The sequence below is a fragment of the Notamacropus eugenii genome, chromosome 5, assembly GCF_028372415.1.
Source record: "Notamacropus eugenii isolate mMacEug1 chromosome 5, mMacEug1.pri_v2, whole genome shotgun sequence".
Lineage (NCBI taxonomy): Eukaryota > Metazoa > Chordata > Mammalia > Diprotodontia > Macropodidae > Notamacropus > Notamacropus eugenii.
In genome coordinates this window covers 163,643,761-163,659,922 of record NC_092876.1, presented here as the reverse complement: position 1 = coordinate 163,659,922, position 16,162 = coordinate 163,643,761, and the positions used below count along the sequence as shown (strand labels likewise).

The following is a 16,162-nucleotide window of genomic DNA, read 5'->3' as shown; positions in this document are numbered from 1 at the left end:
ACATTTATTTCTGTTTCCATTTTTATGCAAATGCTCTCTACTATGTCCCCCCCATTATTTTTATATGAATATGGCTTCTTTTTAAAAATTAAATTATATTTTTTCAACATACAAAAATTATTCTCTTTTCATCACCCCCACTCCCTTGCAAAACTCCTCTTATAACAAATACTCAGTCAAGCACAACAAATTTCCATATTGACCATGTCCAAAAATATATATCTTATTCTGCACCTTAGAATCCATCACTTCTCTGTTACAAAATGGTTAGGATACTTCATCATCAGGTCTCTCAAAATGTAATTGGTCACAGTGTTGATCAGAATTTTTAAATTTTTCAAAGTTGCTCTCTTTATAACGTTATGTATATTGTCCTATTCACTCCACTTTGCATCATGAGTTCCTGTAAACCTTCCCAGGTTTCTCTAACCCTCACCTTTGTTATTTCCTTATGCTACGATGGTATTCTATTACATTCATATACCACAATTTGTTCATCCATCTCCCAAGTGATGGGTATTTCCATATTTTCCAGTATTCCCAATTTTTGCCAATCCAAAAATTGCTTCTACAAATATTTTTTGCAGAGTTTAGTAATTTTGGAGTATAATTCCAAATTGCTTTCTAGAATGGCTCGCCCACTATAAGCATATTTTCTTAATGTACAATTATATCATCTCTCCTATTAGACCTAAAGTTCCTTGTGAGCAGGAATTGTTTTATTCTTTGTAGTCGTACCACCAGTGCCTAGAACAGTACGTAATGGGTGTTTAATAAATACTTGTTGATTGATTAGTGATTCTTATCTCACCAAATCTCAATAATACCTATGAAGTCAAATTTAATTGCTTTCATTAGGATCTGTTTCATCTTGACTGCATTTGTGTTTTAGATATCCTTGGCTGAGTTTTATCTTGTCTACTCCTTTCTTAGAGTTTGTCTTCTATGAATTTCTGGCATCTCTATCGCTGTTCAACTTTCTACATTGTATCTGTTCTCTAGGTCATCTAGCATGGTGGAAATGTAGCCAGTTTTCATTTTCTGCCCTTTCTTTTTGGTTTCAAGTATTTTATACTTTAAGCAAATACACTCTTACCAACTCTTGTTAGGTACAATCCTTAGCAAAATGCCTATTATTCCTATGTTTTACGTGATGGCATGGAAGCCTAGTTTCTGTTCTCCAGAACCATTTTCTTTACTAGATCTGCAGTTCTCTTCTACATCTTCCAATCTTGGACCATTAGCCGTGACAAATATACCAAATATAACCCTAAGGTCTTTAGTTTCTTGCTAGGACTTAATAGCCTTTAGAAATACTTTATATATTCCTTCTGACAGTATCATTTTTGCCACACTTATCACCAGACATAGGTAGTAGTCATTTGTTGTGACAAGTGTAGGGACTGGATCCTTTACAGCTTGGATATAAACCCTGGAAAGACTGTCTTTAGAAAAGCTACTTCTGTATGCTCTAGCTTAAGGAGTTACCAATAACTACTACTCATTTCTTCCTCCTTCAGACTTAGAATAATATGTTTTTTGATTGACTGATCTTTGTTGGATGATTCCTCATCTGATAGTATCTATGGGTTCATAGTGTTCCTTGGAAGATAAGTTGCTTTCTCAGAGGGTTCAGCTTCATTGTATTTAGAGAGTCTCATATCTGTTAAATAACCGGTATTGATCTACTTTGAGCTTGTAGTCCTTTAAGGCTCCTTGGTCTTTTCTTATGACTTGCTTCCTAACCAGAAATTCTGAACTCCAGTTTTTTTTGTTGAGTAGTTTCAGTTATGTTCAACTCTATGTGACCACATTTGGTATTTTCTTGGCAAAGGTACTGGAACAGTTTGCCAGTTCTCCAGTTCATTTTATAGATTGAGAAACTGAGGCAAAGAGGGTTAAGTGACTTGTCCAGGGTTACACAGCTAGTAAGTGTCTGAGGCCAGAGTTGAACTCAGAAAGATTACTCTTCCTGTCTCCAGGCCAGAGGCTTTACCCATTGTACCACCTAGCTACCTGAACCCAAGAATAGGACTTCAGATTTATGCCTTTTGTAACCCTTGATGTTTAGAGGTTGTTGAGATTGTTGAGATCTTTTTTGATCTAGATATTGTTAGCTATTGCATTATCTTCTAACTTTAAAATTAATGAATTTCTAAACTATTCCTCTTAGTTTCATGAATCCACAGCTTCTATAAGCATGACATCCATGCCTTCATCCAAATGACTGATAAAAATGTTCAGCTTGAGGGACCAAGAATTCAACTCTAAAGTACTTGTAGAGACCTCCCTAGATGAACAGCAGTCCATTATTTGATATATTTTGTGTCCAATTGGCTCACTGTTTCTGATCCGCTAAACTGATCCCATCCAAGTATCTCCTTGTTCACAAAGACATCATGAGAGATTTTTGTTCAATTGTTTTGCCAGCCTGTGGTGGTATTCCCTCTTCTACTACTCTGTCCAAAAAAGGATTCTAGCTTTATCTGACCTGATTTGTTTTTAATGAATACATGTGCTAGCTCTTTTTGATAATATCTTTCCTTTCTCTTTACTCATGAACTGACCATTTAATTATCTTTTCTAAAATCTTACCAGGAATTGAGGTCAAGTTCACTGGTCTGTAGCTTGAAGTATCCAGCCTTTTTCTTTTGTGAAAACTAGACAAAGATTGCCAACTCCAGTTTTGTGGCCCTTCTCTATCAGCAATAGCACACTCAGCATATCTGTAGGTTCTTTTATTACCTTGAGACCTGAAGACACTTGGTATAACTGGGTGCTCTCCTACTTACCATCACTTAACTTTTAATTTCTGTTCCTTGTTAGCACTTATGTTCTATATTTTCTAATTGGAAAGTTGTTATCTTTGAAGATAGTAGTTTGGCAAATCTGATTCCTTTCTGTCTTCATGACCTTGCAGTCCCTTCTCTGATCTTCCTCTTGCCTCCAATATAAGCAAGCTGCTATGGTTGTGACTACCTCAAATCTGAACTATTTCTTTGAAGTCTGGATTCCATCATATAAGCTCCTCTGGCTCACTGGCGTCATATAATATTTTTTTGGTAAGCATGGGACAGGGGAGTGAAAAATGTGCCCTCTGTTATGAGGCCTAGGAAATCCAGTGTCTTAGAATTCAGGGAAAATTAGGACAGTGCCAAGTAATGTGAGAAGAGATAATATATTGCATATATTAGAATTAAATAGGATGACCTTAGAAATCATAGCAAACTCTGCTTGGAAAAAAATACAGGAATGAATGCAAAATCAATTTTCAAATACCTTGAAGAGAACAGAGCAATTAGATAATGCCCGGAATGTCTTTGGTAAGGAATAAAATCCTGCAAACTAATCGAATTTCATTCTGTGGCAAAGTAACAGTGTTCCCAGACTAACTGAAAGCCACAAATATCCTTTGTCTTGACTTTGCTTCAAATTTGGTCCTCTATAATAGATGCATCAGTTCATAGTATGGGAACAACATAACCCTCCATATTCAGGATTCTTTAATTACCATGGTTTAGTGAATAACTTGGAGTCAGAAAGACCTGGGTTTGAATCCTACATAAGATACTAGCTGTGTGATACTAAGCAATTCATTTAATCTCATTTCTAAATCTACAAAATGGATAATAGCAACTATCTCACGAAGCTGTGTGAGAATCAATTGAGATGAATATAAAGTGCTCTGTGAACCTTAATATATTGGGACTGCTATTACTACCATCACCACCACCACCACCACCACTACTGATCACTTAGAAATAAACTTTGAATATATAGTATTGGAAGTATTGTCCTACCCCGAAAGTGGTTATTCTTGACTGTAGATACCTGGTCCTGGCTAGAGATGAAAAATATCTGGATATTTAGAAATTGTAAATTTTCTTTAAAATATATATTATTGTGTTATTTCCTTCCTTGTCCTCCCCCTTGACAAAAAGTACATGGACATTTTGAATAAATCTCAATTGCATGCACATATACATGTGTGCACACACACATACAACTTTTTAAAAATCTTTTGCAATCCTAAAGTCATTGTCAATTGTTTTTCATTTTTTATTTTTGACAAAACTTTTAATTGCAAATATTTAACAAATAATTTTAACAAATTTTAGCAATGGATTGATTTAATGATTCCACTGGAATTGGGAACACCATCTTTTTTTTGAAAATAGAAGTAATCCATTAGTCCAGTTCTCTTTCTACTACTTTCTGTCAGGCCTAAGAAAAAGAATCTGTAGCTCCAACTGAACCCTTTCATAGGGTGAGATTCTTCAGAAGATCTTTGCAGATTTTACTCATCATTGCCTGGTCCTAATTGTAACAGTTGGGGTCTCATGCTTTCAGACCATTTTCAGCTTCGTATACCTGTGACTACTACTTTATAGCATGTCCGAGAGGTGTTTGTTTCCTTCCTTAGCACACAAAAACATCGGAGCACTCTAGTTATCCTCACCTCTTGGAATTCCTAGTTTCCTTCACATTTCAGTTCAGGCTCCTGCATGAGCTCTTTCCTGATCTCCTTAGCTTCTAAAATGCCCTTTCCTTTCCCCTTTCCCCCATTACCTTGTGTTTATTTTTGCGTTTATATAGTATATATAATTATAAATGTATATCTTGTCTCCTCCAATAGAGGAGATAAGGACTGCAGTTTTTGCTGGTATAGGAAATTCCCAGGTGAGGAAGCACTGTAATAATGCAGGCACACACCTCCACAAATTTATAGTCTTACAGTTGCCTAGAACACTAAGTTCAGTGAATGACCCACGATCACACATCCAGTATTTGTCTGAGGCGGAACTTATTTGGGCAAAGATCTTGGCTTTGAAGCTAGCTATTTTTCCAGTTATCTTTATACGTGTCATGCCTGTCACAAAAGCAGAGTCTTTCATGAATGCTTTTCATTGATTAATTTATCTCCCCAGAGAGAAACTTGGTATTTTCCTGCACATAGTAGGGTTTTTTTACTACCTCATGGTTTTCTTTTTAAAAACGTCCTCTAGGCTTTCTGTCTTGGTTTTCTATAATTGAGAAAAAAGAAAGGAAGGAAAAATCTAGGCCTAAGTATCTGTGTAAGAACTCCATGACGGTTTTTTCCTGTCAGCAGCAAAAGGTCACATCTTCCGGGCTCCTAGTGACCTTGGCAGCCAGACTTTATTCATTCATTCCAGCCTCTTTTGAAGCTCATCTTGAGTCTAAAGTTATTTTGCATAGGCTACTAAAGGTTCTTTCAACAGTGTAGCAATTCTTAGGCCTCCTAAACCTTTTTTTAAAGGAGTTTTGTCTTTAAAAAGTTGTAGAGCATTTTGAAATGTACTGGAGCAGAACCGAATTGTGGTTTCTGCACAGGTGAGTACACAAATGAGGCATTCTTTAGGATCAAAGACTTAATGCTAGAAGGGAGATCATTTAGTCTAATCCTCACCTTTTAAAGGTGAGGAAGATACTGAGACACATTTGCGATGGAAAATAGCCACTATAGGGAAGGAGTTCTTAACTAGGGATCCATGGACCCCTTAGAGTTAAAGGTCTGTGGATAGCTTTTAGAAGTCTGTGAATGTGGAAGGGAGAAAAATGACACAATTGTTCGCATGTTGACTTCCCTTTTAAACTGAGCTCCATGAGAATTGGGACTGACTTTCACCTTTGTATCTGCAGTCTTTCGTGTAATGCCTAGCACATAGTGCGCTCTTAATACTGAGGAGCGTTTGGTTTCCTTTGTAAGTCATGTATTTTATTTTATGCATTTAAAAACATTATTCTGAGAAGGGATCCATAGACTTTACCATCTTTTCTTGTCTACCATTCATAGTCATTGTTATTCCCTGGACAAGACTGGCTGACTTTTGCTTGTCTTGGAATATGACCTTTCATATTAAGGGTTCAAGGTGTGTTTTCAGTCACATTCTTTGAAAGTACTGAATTTGGACTCAGAGAACCTGGATTAAAATCCCAGCTTGCCACTTAATACCTACATGACCTCAGGCAACCATTATTTACTTCAGCTTCTCCATCTGTGCAATGAAGAGGACTAGATCAGAGATGTCACACTCAGGGGAGCCTGCAAAACTCCCCAGTGCTGGCTAGAACCAGATTAAAATGTGATTGGGAAATTTTTCACAAAATAAATAAAAAATATGACACAAGATAGATAATGTTGATCTGTGGTTTTCTAAATCAATATATGGTCACAGCTGGACTAGATAACCTCTGAAGTTAACCAGTCAGCCAGCCAGTCAGCATTTATTAAGTGCCTACACAAAACTAGGCACTTTGTTAGTGAAGTTCCTTTTCACTCTAAATCTGTCATGCTGTGAAAAAGATTTGGTAATTCTCTTTGCCATTTAAGATTTTACAGCTGTCAGAATCATTCAAAAAGCATAATGAGAAATTTGACCCATTTCTGTTCTCCATAATAATTTTTTTTTGAATTGTGAGGCTCTGGTGACTAGTATGTCTGTACTTTGATTTAGTAATCACCAAATTTATTGAACTCGTTGGCTTAAGGCACTATGCTTGGTGCTGTATGACTAATTGATCTCTCTACTCCCAGAATTTACAGTGTCTGGAGCCTAGTAGGTGCTTAATAGATACATTTTGATTAAAATGGTCCCTCATGATAAACTGAATTAACTAGGAAAGTTCTGAAGAAGCTATTTGGATCTTATGTATTTGGACATATTTTCCACCTGTGATTTTCATTTCTTTCTTTACAACAGCTATCTCTTAACGAAGTAGAACCCTACTCTAAATGTGTGGTGGTCCAAGCTTTTCATGTATTGTGATTTTAGTAGGCCAGGGTTTCTCAGGTCAGTCTGGTGGCTCCAGTTTAAGACTTAAATAAAATGAGACACTTATGTAGTCTATCTAACAGTTAGCAAAAATAAATTTTACTTATCTGTATCAGAGGGAGGATTTTTAATGACAACAGAACATTGATTCAGCTTTCAATAGTTTTCAGTAGCCTGTGTTGGTCATGCTACTAGTAAAAAGGCTGAGGAGGATCCAGGTGATTGTTTGTGACCTGGCTTTTGTAACTGGGACATCAGGGGCCTACATCAACATCCTATAGTCCCCTGAGTCAATCAGGTCTCCAGAATAGTTTCAATGCTTTTTAAGGAATATCTAAGGAAGTTATTTAGGGGGACTCCTGGTAACTATTCCTCCTGTTACAGTGACAGAGAGGTATTGTATATCAGAGGTGTCACACTCAAGGCCTGTGTCTATCTGTGGGCCAAGCCAATTGGGAAATATATAACAATAAATAAAAAATATAGATAATGCTAATTTGTGCTTTTCTAATTCAATATGAAGCTCTAGAGATGTGTTTCTATTTGAGTTTCACACTGTGGCATTATTGTCCGCCATGTACAATGGACAATCACTATGTACAAAGGGCACAGGACCTTTAAACTCTCTCTTTAGAATATATTTGTCAGGGGTTGGGGCATTGGAAGGAATACTGATGTAGGTTTGAATTTTGATGGCCATGTTCCTCTTTGATTTTGGATAAAGCACTTTACTTTTTAAAAAGGATTTCATTTTCTTCATCTGTAAAATAGGAAAGTTGGATTTGATGCTCTCTAAATTCCTTTCCAGTTTTAAATGCATGCTCTTATGCTCCTACTTTATAAGGAGATTTTGCTGCATTTCTTTCCTGCTGTCTTATTGCCAGGCCCAGAGGAGCCACATTGAGATAAGGCCATATTCTCTGAGTGAAAATAGCTACTATGGCCTCCTTTAGTCAGCAGGTATTGTATTGAGTCTTTAAAGAATGCTTGGGGTATGTGGTAAAGATTAGATAGGATTTTTGCTCTCAAAGCAGAAATATAAAGTCAGGGTCAGAAGCTCCAGAGGTCTGTCAGGCATTGTTTGCTTCCTGTGAGAATAATGAGCAATATTTGTACTTTTTCTTGGTGGGAGGAAGCAGCCCATGAACATTCTGCTCAGTGGCCTATTATGATGGGAATTTACACCACAAACTATTGGAAATAAAGTGATTTGTGTATTATGAACATAAATATGTACAGATATAATAATTAAGAGAGCGCATTAAGAAGGAGGGACAGATAGTAGATCGTACTCTTAAGAATTCCTTATACTTATAAGGGAAATAAAATTATATATCTTGGTAGATTCTCAGATTTTTTCAATTGGAAGGGATCCCTGAGGCCATATAGTCTGATGATCCATGCTCAAAAGAGAATCCTTGTTATTACACACCCAACAAATGGTCATCTGGCCTTTACTTAAAGACCTTCAGTGAGGAGGAATGGACTAGCTCCCAAGATAAGCTATTCTACTTTTGGATAGCTCTAATTGTAAGCAAGTTTCTTCTTACATCAAACTTTAATTTTCCTTCTTTCAACTTATACTCATTTATTCTAGTTCTGTTTTCTGGGACTGAATTCACCATGACATCCCTTTAAGTACTTGAAGAAAGTTAGTGTGCCTTTCCTAAGCTTTCTCTTCTTCAGGTTAAATAGCCTCTGTTACTTCAACTGATCCTGATTAGGCATGGGTTCAAGGTCATTTACACCTTGTGGCTCTCCTCCTATGCTCTTCAACTAATCAAAACAGACTGATACTGAGTATGGGGAACTTACAGACCTCTGCCCTGACCCAGCTACAGCTTTTTTCTCTTGATGCATGACAGTGTTTAAGTTAACAAATTAAAATAATGCCTGTGGGTAGTTACTCCTTTAAATCTTACTCCAATGGAGAATTCAGTATTGTAGAAACCAGGGAAGAATTGGCATATGAAAACTGGCATGTTAGCAGCCTTTACTTTTGTTTAATTGGTTAATCATTTAGTCCTGTTTTTCAGTGATTTCTAGTCAGCTCAAAATTATTTGGGTTGAATTGCCTAGGTTCTTTGTTTTTCTTCAATACTTCAATAGTAAAGGCAAAAATTCCTGTGAACCAGTCTTTCTGGTATTCTAGAGCCAAGCTTTCTAGGTAATTACAGTTTTGGTACAGCTTTATCTCCTGTTATAGAAATGAAACTCCTGTATTTTAAGCTGGTTTTCCTGGTATTAGGAATGGTGACACCCTAATATTGTCATTTTATTTTATATCACTTCATATCTGTGATTTTATCATATGAGATCTGACCTGAAGTTAATGAGACTAATTTCATAAACCAAAGGTAGACACCTGTTTCTTTACTGTTTAGCCATACTTTCATATACATATACATATACACACATATATAATGAAAATAGCCAACTAATATTGTCTTTGGCGCACCCGAACTTATTCCCTTTGGACTCACTTCTTTGCCCATCAGAAGAGAAAAGAGTTAAACTTCTCTTAGCCTCAGAGAATGTCAGTGAAATTCTTTGCACTAGTGTTGGGTCCAACTCTTTTGTGTACCTCTCTGGGGGAGAACCTAGATACCATCCTTCTATTTAACTGCTATTGGTTTATCCTTTCTGGTTTCATTTGTAATGAGAAAGTCAATATGGATATGGTTCAGTTTCTTTTGTGGAATAGCAGCGTGTTGGCTCATAGGATGATTATAGGGTTAGAGCTGAAATGGCCCTTAGAAACTAGCCAGTTCAGTCGTCTCATTTTAAAGATGAGAAACTAATATCCAGAAAGGGAGAAGTGACTTGTCAAATTCATACAAATAGTAAGCAAGGGAGAGCCACAACTTGAATCCAGATCTTTTGACTCCAAATCCGTTGAATACTCTTTCCACAGAGATTTTATAATAAGAGAACCAGCAGATAAATAACTATGGTTTAGGCAAGTCATTTTGAGATTGGGATAGGTGTAGCTCCAGGGCAAATAGGTAGCTCAGTGGATAGAATGGTCAATCTGGAGTCTGGAAGACCTGTGTTCAAATTTGTACTAGCTGTGTGACCCTTGGCAAGTCACTTTACTCTGTTTGCCTCAGTTTTCTCTTCTGTAGAGTGAGCTAGAAAAGAAAATGACCAACTCCAGTATTTTTGCCAAGAAAATCCCAGATGGGGTCATGAAGAGTTGAACATGATTGAAAACAACTGAACAACAACTTCCTGACTCCAGGCCCAGAGCTTTGTCCACTGTGCCACCTAGCTAGATTCTCTTGGGATTCCAATTTAGCCAATTTAGTTCCATCTTTCCAATCCTGAATATTTTTTCATTTTGATGGAGAAGAAAAAGATGAAAAATATGCATTGAGTATCTCAATCATCCATTAGCATTGCCCCATGACCTAGGTAGGAGCCATGGTTCTATAACAGGGTCTCAAGAGACCATGGCTTGCTGATGGTGGAAGGCGAGAAAAGACAGTTGCTGGAGTTGGTAAGTGACATTTTTTTAAAACAGAAAGAGCAGGAAGTTGGTAAAAAGGAGGAGGGTATTTTGGAGGGGCCTGGATCTGGCATGAAAGCAAAAAGACATAGCATCTAGGTAGGGCCTCTGAGGTAGGGAATCTGTGGCCTTGAGGTCCTTAAGTGCAGTCCTTAAATGCCCTCAGATACTTACTGGTTGTATGACTCTGGACAAGATATTTAACCTCTGTTGGTCTCTGTTTCCTTAGCTGTAAAATGGGGATAATAATATACCTCCCTCCCTTAGTGGGTGTGAGGAGAAAATAAGATAATATTTGTAAAGTATTTAGCGCAGTACCTGGCACATAGTAGGTGCTTAATAAATGTTAATTATGATGATGATGTGGTGTTTTTCAGGACTAAGATTTGTCACCATGTTACCTTTTTTGTCTTCTCTTTTCCACTTCAAATTCTTAGAAACCAGTTATTTTACAGCACACATTTTACTGGTCACCATCCTGACCACCTTCTGCTGGACTCTCTCTTTAAAGAAAGAATGCTCTTCCTAAAGTGTATTTCTCAAACAAAATGCAACACAAAACTCCAGCTGCATTCTAATCATAGTTGGCTATATTAGTTCTCGTACTTCTTTAGTGCTGGATACCTATGCCTCTTTATCGTAGTCTAAGATTGCATTAACATTTTTCTTTGGCTGCCATATCACAGTGTTGCCTCATATTGAGACTGTAGGCCACTAAAACCCCCAGATCTTTTCCCCGCAGATGAACTGCTGTCTGGCTATATCTCTTGAATTATCAACACACACACACACACACACACACACACACGCACACACACAATCATACTTGTTTTCTTGGTGAAGTGCCCAGGAGTAGGAAGCATTGAGATAACTCTTGATATGTCTATCACTTTCTTCAATCCATTTCTCCGACCCAACCTTCTCCTTTGTTTCCTCATTCCTTTTTTCATTTTCTCTTGCTCTTTCCTCCCTGTGTCTAGGCTGCCAACAATACCTTAGAGGCATTGTTTGGCCCCACCCATGACTCTCTGACTAAGGAAAATGCTGGGTACTCTCTCCAGGCAGTGTGATCTAACAGAAAGAGCATAAGATTAGGGGCTGAGAGACCCAGTGATAGTCCCAGCTCTGCCACTTACTCTGGCATGTTTCCTTGAAATTAAGGAATTGTTCTTAAATATGATTGCATCTGCAAGATAGCTACCTTTTTAAAATATTAAAGCAAACCCCCATTTGTGGTTACTGGATTAGTTTCGAAAGAGCATGATGATACATGCAATTTTGTGTATATAAACCTACTGCCACTCCCATAGGTACCACGAAAGCTTGTTGCTCCCCCCTTTTCCTTGTGTCTCTAATCCAGTGAGATACTGAGACAATGAGAATGGAACATTCTCTTCGTATGCACAGGTCAGAAAATTCTGTCTTTAGCAGACCCATGGGGGAGGAGGCTGCTAGTTCCTGAGCAGATGGCCTTCTCCTTGTTTAGAAGGGGATAAAAAAAATTCCTTGAGAAAATATGTATCACTTTGTGATTATTTCCTCATTTTCTTCAGTGGCTTCTGCATGGCTAACAGCATCTGCTGCACTTGCTTGGAGGTGACTGTGAGACCGATTCATGGGCAAGATTCTTGAAAGGTGAGGGTAGGGGCTCCCTTTTAAATTACATGCTAGTTTGGGAAAGGCCAAGGATTGTGGGAAATATGGTCTGTGGTTAATCAGTGTTTCCAGTGGGTTTGGTTGGTCTTTTGTGTCAAGTTTAACGTTTCTAGGGATTTGACTGAGATTGCAAAGTCTGATGTGAGTACTCTTGACTAAAGTTTACAGACTGGGACTTCTTGCTGGCAAATATGGTTTGTCTTTAATGTTTGAGAAGTTATTTAAGAACCCCATGAAGTGATGGGATTCATTGTCTGTGAGATGTCTCATTGCATAGCTTGTTGGAAGCCTTAAAGAGCTAAGTGTAAGTTATTGTGATTGCTCTCCCAGTTTGTTAGGAAGGAAAACCAGCTTGGAAACATTTGAGCGTATAAGCAGTAAAAGCAGTCATTCCATTCTATGGTTTATCAACCTGACTTTTCTATTTATTTTCAATTCTATTGAATTGAATAATTCAAACTATTTCTATTCAAGTTCAATAATAAGGTGAAAAAAATTCATATGCATACTTCTGAGTTCCAGGTATAACCAAGTTCTGAGTCATCACTGGAATACTACATATGTTCAATGTAATTTTAGTGTTGAAATTATTTTATTATATTTGTTTGGCCTATGGCAGAGAAATTCTCCAACTGGTGATTCTTCCTGAACCTTCTTGGCTTTGATGGAGGATTTTATTTTAGGGATGAGGGTGTGATAGATACCATGGACAGAGTTCTGATTTCAAAGGAAGACCTAGGTTTGAATCTTGAGTCTTCTGCTTCTGCTACCTGTGTAGGACTTGCTACCCCAAGAAACTTTTCCCAAGTAATGTACAGTAATCAGAGCAACCATGCTCTTGTGTGTTGAGAGGAGAGAGAAATGGAGAGAGAGAGAGAGAGAGAGAGAGAGAGAGAGAGAGAGAGAGAGAGAGAGAGAGAGAAAGAGAGAGAGAGAGACAGAGAGAGAGAGAGAGACAGAGAGAGAGAGATAAAGGGCATGGGGGAGAGACAGACAGAAATAGAGAGTGAAAATGGGAAGGGAACAAGGATTTATTAAGTTCCTGCTGTGTATCAGGCACAGTGATGGGTATTTCATAGCCGTTTGATCCTCACAACAACCCTTGAGATGGATGCTATTATTATCTCATTTTACCCTTGAGAAAATGTAGGCAAACAGAGGTTAAGTGACTTGCCCAGGGTCACACAGCTAATGAGTGTCTGCATGTGAACTTACATCTTCCTGATGAGGTCCAGTGCTGCATCTACTGACTTATCTAGCTGCCTGTGTGTCTGAGGCAGAGATAAAGACAGAAGCAAAAGGTGTGAGACAGTGAGAATGAGAGAGAGAGAGAGAGAGAGAGAGAGAGAGAAGTAAAAGAGTATGAGAGAGAAACTGAGACTATAGAGGAGGAGAAGGGGAGGAAGGAGAGACAGAAAAAGAGAAAGAATATATGTATGTATGTATGTATGTATATGTTCACACCTTGGACATTGGCCAAAGAGAGAGACGTCTGGGCTTCTGTGTCCTGAATGTTGTCCTCCTGATCTGTAGGTGTGTTGGGGGGAATTGAGGGCACATCTTGTGCTGGTAAAATTATTAGGTGGTGGCTGTAATTGGGTCCTGGGCTAGTCTGGGCAGTCACAGAGCTGTCCCAATGTAGAATGGGTCCCCTTCAGAGGTAATACGCTCCTCCTCATTAAAGGATGGTTGAAGACTTATTGAGTATATTGTAGTGGGGATTCAGGTACATATTGGATTTGAAGACTCTACTGAGGTCCCTTCCAACTCTGAGACTCTGTGGGTACTCACGTATGGTACCAAGTTCTTACTTGTCTCCAATCTCTAGTGAGAATGACTTGGAAAAGGATGCCAGGTACCTTCTGTGTTCTAATATTTTGAAAACTGGTAGTCTAGCCTATGATGCATATAACATTTTACTAACTAGACTTTCTGATTATCCAAAAGCATGCCAAATGAAAGTTACTTATAATTTCAGTGCATTTGAATATTCACTTTATAATACCTTTATTTATCAAAACCTATATTCCCCTCACCTTACCTTTAGTTAGGCCTGATGGGTCACATGAATTCCCATGTGTTAGATGCCAAAGAAAGCTAAACTTTGTCAATTCTCTTTAATTATCATCTTAGAAAATATGTATTATCTTAGAAAATATAGAGCCCAGGCATGTCGGGAAGATACTCCCTATCCAATCAGTCACCAAATCTTTTTGTTTCTACCTCTACAAAATCTCTTGCATCTACCTTCTTTTCATACTCAGCCTCCACCCTTGTTCAGCTCCTAATCACCTCTCATCTAAATGATTGTGATAATTAGTCTCCTTGCCTCATCTCTCCTCATTCCAATCCACCCTGCACATAGCTGCTAAAGGGATTTTCCTAAAGTGCAAGTCTGACCACATTACTTCTTCAGTAAACTCCAGTTTCTCATTGCCTTTAGGATCAAGTATAAACAATGATGTTTGACTTTCTGAGCTCTTTTTAATCTTACTTTATAAGCCATATTTATTTCTCCTCTTTCCACATTCTGTGGATCAAGCCAAGCTGCCTTCATACATGACATTCCCTCTTAAAGTTCTGTGCCTTGGCACTGAATGTTCTGTTCCTAAAAAGGCACCCCCCCCCCCCCAACCTTTTACCACTATCTCTTAGAATCTCTTGTTTCCTTCAAAACTCAGCTCAACTTTTACCTGAAGCCTTTCCTGATCCCCCCACCCCAGCTTCTAGTGCACTCCTCTCCCTGTAATTAACCTGGTATTTATTTTGTACATAATTATGTATAGGCATATTTTCTTCTTTTATAGAATGTAAACTCCTTGAGGGAGAGACTGTCTCATTTTTGTCTCTCTGTTCTTAGCTCCTACATAGTATCTGGCACATTGTAGGTATGTTAACTGTGAAATGACTTGATCATTGCCCATAGTCAGTCTTCTTTTTAAAGAGATTGTGTGGAGGGTGAAACCCATCTGCCTAAAGTCTGTCTCATAGCATAGTACTATGTTTCGGTTTCCAAGGATAGATGAGGCCTATGAAATATGTATGAGTGCCTTAGAAACGATGCTTAGTATTATATTTGGAACCAGCTGAAGACAAGTTTATGATGAGGTGAAACAAAAGAGGTTGACATGTCATCTAGTGAGCAAGGCACAACTTGGACAGCCTACAGTACATCACAGGCATCCTTATAACAACAGGACAACATGGGGAAACCCTGAAAAAGCTAAACTTTTATCCAAAGGCCAATATTTGATGCCTGACCACCCCAGTGGGCTCAGGAAAATTGAACTTCGTAGACCTTGGGGAAAAGACTAAGCAGAAAGTTTAATCTAAAACCACTAGCTAGCATGCTATCTGTTGGAATTTTCAGTGAATTTGGTCCTAGGTGTTGTAACTGAAGAGTCTTTCCTAGCTTCTGTTTTAACACCTTCATAATAGCTAGGAATTATATAGCACCTACTGTGTGACAGGCCAACAAACGTTTTCTCATTTGGTCCTTATATGTACTCTGGGAAGTAGGTCTATTATTATTATCATGTATATATATATATATATATATATATATATATATATATATATATATATATGTATATATATATATACACACACACACACACACACACACACGTATATGTATACATGCATGTATATGTATACACATATATATGTGTGTATACACACAGGTGTATATATAGATGTATGCATATATGTATATGTGGTGTGTATATGCATATGTGTATGTATATATGTATATGTATATATGTATGTGTATATATAGATATAAACATATAAACACAAATGAAAAAACTGAGGCAAACAGAGAGGTTAAGTGCTTGACCAATGTCATAGAAGTATTATGTGTCTGAGACCTCATTTGAAGTCAGGTCAAGAATGACTTCAGACCCCTCTATCCATTGTGCCACTGGGCTACCTCAGTAAGTGGACCATTTCTCAGACTTTCCTCACAAGCTGTCATGGGAAATAAATGGGTCGCTTGCCAATGATTACTAACTTATGTTAATTTAGCTACGAAGTTTCAATATGAGTGAGGTAGTCATGTGTGCTGCACAGCAAATCTCAGAAAAATATCTGCTGTGTCTTTAATTACTAAAAAGTTTCACATCTTGGGGTGATGTCATCCTCTTTTATTCACCCCTTTGTTTACTGCTATATTTTACAGGCTGCCACACCCTCTTTTTGTGTG

General features: G+C 37.8%; 1 protein-coding gene across 8 annotated transcripts in view; it reads left to right on the top strand.

The window, feature by feature from the left end:
• Positions 1–16,162, top strand: part of AMOTL1 (angiomotin like 1) — a 254,288-nt gene that overhangs the window by 97,601 nt on the left and 140,525 nt on the right. The window contains exon 1 of one of the 8 annotated variants that reach the window (XM_072611313.1): positions 4,031–11,937. The exons of the other annotated variants lie outside the window; for them this stretch is intronic. The gene's annotated coding sequence lies outside the window, so the exon portion shown is untranslated. Of the gene's footprint in view, positions 1–4,030; positions 11,938–16,162 lie in introns of those variants that run through there. 8 annotated transcript variants of the gene reach the window in all.